Source organism: Peromyscus californicus, unplaced genomic scaffold (assembly GCF_007827085.1).
Source record: "Peromyscus californicus insignis strain IS unplaced genomic scaffold, ASM782708v3 Scaffold_2__1_contigs__length_46816999, whole genome shotgun sequence".
Lineage (NCBI taxonomy): Eukaryota > Metazoa > Chordata > Mammalia > Rodentia > Cricetidae > Peromyscus > Peromyscus californicus.
This window is the reverse complement of record NW_026294540.1, coordinates 15750444-15756099: the sequence shown is the minus strand read 5'-3', so window position 1 is coordinate 15756099 and position 5656 is coordinate 15750444. Positions and strand designations below refer to the sequence as shown.

General features: G+C 51.6%; 1 pseudogene; it reads left to right on the top strand.

Annotated features, from left to right (window-relative positions):
• The window catches only part of LOC128120744 (40S ribosomal protein S26-like), a 3926-nt pseudogene extending 2768 nt beyond the window's left edge, over positions 1-1158 (top strand).
• Positions 1159-5656: the final 4498 nt, after the last annotated feature.

The window sequence follows — 5656 nt, the reverse complement described above, 5'->3', positions numbered from 1 at the left end:
ACCTTGTGTGCGAGCATTCAAGAACCCACTTGGCATGACCTCATCCTGCCCAAAGAGACAGCATTGCATCCAAGCCGGGGAAAGTGTGCCTGGCTTGCAGAGACAGGTTTTGAACCTGCTTCCACCAAGTGCCAGCCCTGTGTCTCAGCCAGGTGCCGGGGAACAGCTCTTGCTTCAGGAGGGAAACTGAACTCCGCTGCAAGCTAGCTACTTCACAGGACAAGGGCAGGTCCTGATCCCAGGGCGCTTTCTCTGTGCCCTGTGACCCCAGCATGCTCCTCTGGCCTAGCTGTTCGGTGGGTAGTGACCACTCAAATGTGAGGCACGCAGCCCTGCGTAGCCGTCACAGGCTCTAGGGTGCTGGGGAAGAGGCAGCCAGAACAAGAGTGGTGGTTTTCTGGGTTGGGAAGAGAATATCGCTGTAGCAAGGATAGCTAGAGGTAGCCTTTAATCCTAGCACTCGGGAGGCAGAGGCAGGCAGATCTCTGTGAGTTCGAGACCAGCCTGGTCTACAGAGCGAGTTCCAGGACATCTAGAGCTACACAGAGAAATTCTGTATCCAAAAAAGGGGGGTGGGTGGGAGGCTGGAAAGATGGCTCAGTGGTTGAGAGCACTGGCTGCTCTTCCAGAGGACCTGGGTTCAATTCTCAGAACCATCTATAATGGGATCTGATGCCCTCTTCTGCCATGCAGACAGACATACAGGAAGACAGAGCACTCATATACATAAATAAATAAATCTTAAAAAAAAATAGCTATTTCGGGTCTTGACTCCAAGAACACCAAAAACAAAACAAAACAAAACAAAAAAGAGGAAAAGGGCCAAAAAGGGCCGCGGCCACGTGCAGCCAATTCACTGCAAGAACTGTGCCCGGTGCGTGCCCAAGGACAAGGCCATTAAGAAGTTCGTCATTCGGAACATTGTAGAGGCCGCTGCCGTCAGGGACATAACCAAAGCAAATGTCTTCAATGCTTATGTGCTCCCCAAACTCTGTGTCAAGCTGCATTACTGCGTGAGCTGCGCTATTCAGAGCAAGGTAATCAGGAATCGATCCTGTGAGGCCTTTGAAGGACCGAACACCCCCACCATGATTTAGACCTGCTGGTGCTGCACCAGGACCTCCACACCAAAGCCCATGTAAAGAGGTGGCTTCATAAAGACAGAAGAAAAAAAAACAAAAAACACCTTGGAAAGATAAAATGGGACTTACACTTTATGTAGTAAAGCCACTGTCCTGGGACACACATCAAAGCCAGACACTTGCATGTCTGTAATCCCAGCATGCCACATCTGTAATCCCAGCATGCCATGCTGGAGATGGGAGGCAGAGAGACTTGTGGGACAGTTAGCCTGGTGTACAAAGCAATGAACAAAGGGCCCTGTCCAAACAAGGTGGGAGGTGAAGACCACCCCCCAAGGTTGTCTGTGACCCCCACATGTATGCCATTACATGTGTGCCGGCACAAACACACGAAGACCCAAGGCACGTGCGTGCGTGTGTGTGTGTGTGTGTGTGTGTGTGTGTGCAATGTGCTCACACACACAAACTAAACCAACTGAAGACAGAATGGCTGGGCAGTCCTGAGGGGCTTGCGGCAGAGCTGACAGGCCAGGCCAAAGTCTTATGTCTGAGCTTGCATGGGGGGATCCACACACTAGCTCCCTCTTCAATTTGTTAACTTATGAAAACAGGGTCTCACTATGCGCGGTGGTTTGAATAGGAATGGCCCCCACAGACTCCTGTGTTTGAATGCTTGGCCCACAGCGAGTGGCACTATTAGGAGGTGTGGCCTTGTTGGAGTGGGTGTGGCTTTGTTGGAGTGGGTGTGGCTTTGTTGGAGAGGGTGTGGCCTTGTTGGAGGAAGTGTGTCACTGTGGAGGTGGGCTTTGAGGTCTCATATTATGCGCAAGCCTGGCCTAGTGACACAGTCTCTCCTGCTGCCTGAGGATCAAGATGAAGAACTCCCAGCTCCTTCTCCAGCACCATGTCTGCCTGCATGCCACCAGGCTTCTCGCCATGATGATAATAAACCAAACTTCTGAAACTGTAAGCCAGCCCCAATGAAATGTTTTCCTTCATAAGAGTCGCCATGGTAAGCCGGGCGGTGGTGGCGCAGGCCTTTAATCCCAGCACTCGGGAGGCAGAGCCAGGCGGATCTCTGTGAGTTCGAGGCCAGCCTGGTCTCCAAAGCGAGTTCCAGGAAAGGCGCAAAGCTACACAGAGAAACCCTGTCTCGAAAAAACCAAAAAAAAAAAAAAAAAAAAAAAAAGAGTCGCCATGGTCATGGTATCTATTCACAGCAATAGAAATCTCAACTAAGACACTATGTAACCCAGACTAGCCTCCAATTTTGAGTACTCCTTCTTCTGCCTCCCGAATGCTGGAATTGTAGGGGTATGCTACCACACCTACAGTCTGGGTTAACCTCAAACTCTCAGTCCCCCTGCCTCAGCTCTTGGCCCCTGGCTAGAATTACAGTTATTTGCTGAAACTCTGGTTCATCTCCTCCTTAGAGCTGGTCCTCTGTGTCTTCAGGTGTGCTGCATAGTTTTATGTCGACTCGACACAAGTTAAAGCCATCTGTGAAGAGGGAACCTCAATGGAGAAAGTGCCTCCATTAAATCGGGCTGTACACAAGCCTGTAGGGCATTTTCTTAATTAGTAAATGATGAGGTAAGACCCAGCTCATTGTGGGTGGGACTATCCCCAGGGCTGGTGGTCCTGGGTTCTGTAAGAAAGCAGGCTGAGCAAGCCATGAGGAACAAGCCAGTGAGCAGCACCCCTCCATGGCCTCTGCATCAGCTCCTGCCTCCAGGTTCCTGCCCTGTTTGAGTTCCTGCCCTGACTTCCGTTAATAATCAACAGTGATGTGGAAGTATAAACCAAATAAATCCTCTTCTCCCCAAGTTGCTTTGGTCATGGTGTTTCGTCACAGCCATAGAAACCTTAACTAAGACAGCAGGTTTCATTTCTGATTTCAAGTGTTCAGGAGGATATAGCTAGTTCTGGGCCAAGCACCTGCCATGTTGGATGAGATCTTTGTATGCTAACAGTCTGTCTGGGCCTGGGAAACAGTTCCTGTGAGTATTAGGAACACCACATCAGAAATTATTTTTTTCCCCCATTGGGTGTGGGTATATGCATGTGAGTGCAGTGCCCACAGAGGCCAGAAGAGGGCGTCAGATTCCCTGGAGCTGGAGTTGCACACACAGTTGTGAGCCCTCGTGTGCTAGGATTTGAACTCAGGTCTTCTGCAAGAATAGCCAGTCAGTGTTCTTAACCACTGAGAATTTTTCCAGCCCCCCAGAAATGTGTAGAAACAGGAGAGTAACTGTGGTAGACCTATGGTTTAGTGGTTAGTGTATTCGAAGCCCAAGGCTTACTCCCTGGTACTGAAGTACTTTGACTGGAAAAGCAAGCCCTCTCTGTGAATCTCCACAGCCCAGCACTGTCCTGAGCAGGGAAGCTGATCCTTGAATGGTTAAACCCAGGAAGCTCCCGAACTGGCAGCCGCCTCCACCTCCACCCATTGAGATGCCCTGGAGCGGAGACCTAGAAAGTACAGGATGTTGATGGGGAAGACTGAGTTCTGAGGAGAGGTGGCTCTCCTCAGTTTCATGCCAGTTTCAGAATCAAGGCTTTGGATGAAGATCCAGGTGCCAGAAGCTCTTGGTCACAAGAAGGTTGCTGTGTCTTCGCACCTTACCTAGCCAGCCGACGTCCAACAGAGGAGCAGGATTGCTTCTGCGCAGACCCCCTTTAAAGACAAAGCCTCACATAGGCCAGGCTGGCCTTGAACTTGCTGTCTAGTTGAGGATGGCCTTCTGCCTCCACTGCCCATGCTATATGATTACAGGCATGGACCACCATGTTAGAGTTGCAGGCTCTTTTTTATTAGCGAGGAAACGCCCCCAGCATTCTCTCAACATATTATTGGCCAGAACTTGGTCACATGTCCTCTCCTCGGCCAATCATAGGGAGAGGCATGGTATGAACCCGGTTGGCTTAGACAACGGGGATTTTTTTCCCCCAGTTGGGGCCTTAGGTTCCCCTTTTTTGAACATATGTGGCTCCGGGGGGCGGGGGAGGGGCGCAGGAGTAAAGCCTCAGCCTGCAAGAAGGGAGAGCGAATGGAAGCTGCCGAGCATGCTTATGATCCCAGCACTCTGGAAGCTGAGGCAGGAGGATTGCCATGAATTCAAAGCAAGCCTGGTCTACCCAGCAAGGCCCTGCCTTAGAACACAAAATACAAGAGAAAAAGAAGAAAAGGAAGGCTAAGGATGCCAGTCAGTGGTACAGGGCTTGCCTCCTGTGCCCCAGGCCCTGCCGGGGACAAAAAGGAGATGGTAGGAGAGAAATTGGGAAAGCTACTAATGGTGCTTGTTGCCATACTCCCCCAAATTCCTGGGGCACATCATCCCCGCCCCGCCCCCGTGCTGTCGAGTACTGAGCCCTCCACTGAGTGTCAGCGGTGGCTGTCCCACTGGTGAGCCGTACCATCTCCTCACGGCTCTGCTGTGGCTCTTGTGGCTGGAGTCCTGGGCACTCCCCACCCCGGCACCCCCTGCGCAGGTTGGGAGCCTCACCGCAGCCAGGGAGTGACTGATGTCAATGGAATGCGACTGAGGACCCAGGGACATGATGGTACAGGGAGTCAACATGTGTGGATCACTTGGGACAGAGTCCGGTTTGTTAAGTGTAGGCTTGTTAAGTGTAAGTGACGGAAGCCAGCCATGGTGGTGCACGCCTTTAATCCCAGAACTCAGGAGGCAGAGGTACGCAGGTCTCTGTGAGTTCAAGGCCAGCCTGGTCTACATGGTGAGTTTCAGAACAGCCAGGGCTATACAGAGAGACCCCCCCCCTGCCCCCCCAAATAGCTATCTTCACCTCTTGTTGCTCTGATACAATACCCTGTCAGATGAACCTTAAGGGAAAGAGAATTTGTTTCCACTCAGTCTGAGGGTACCGCCAATCATGTGGAGAAAGTCCTGACAACAGGATTATGAGGCAGGTAGTCATATTAGACCCAGAGTCAAGAAGCAAAGAACAGTACTTGCTAGCACTCAGCTCCCTCTCTCTAGCAGTCCATTACCTAAGCCCATGAAATGCCCACAATGAGGGCAGGACTTTCCACCTCAATTAACCTCATCCAGATAATCTCTCACACACCTGGCCAGAGGCTAACCTACTCTAGATAACCCTTCCCAGGAATACCTGGAGGCTATGGTTCAATCTCCTAGTCCAGGTGCCTGGGACCCAGAGAGTCTCCCCAGATGACCGGGTGTCTTTTGTATAGGGGCAAGGGAGTTAGTTGGAGTCCTCTCTTATCTCCGGGTGCTGTGCCTCCCCTCCCCCCCCATAGCTTTCAGTGTTGGTTATAAAATAGCTCCAGAGGGCTCCACAGCCTCACTGGGAGGAACCTGCCTCCACCCGCTGCTCTCTGTAGCCCCACCCCTGCACCCCAGCTGCTCCCTCTGCTCAGAACACTTAGGACTAGGAGAAGAATACGAAGGCTCGGCAGTCTGTCTTCCTCCCTCTTACTGACCCCTTCAACTCGGATGCTGTTTGTATTGACCTGCTTCTGAGTGGGGAGTTAGACTGTGTGCCCACCTGCTGGTGACTGTTATCCATCCTATACTTGGGATAGAGGTGGG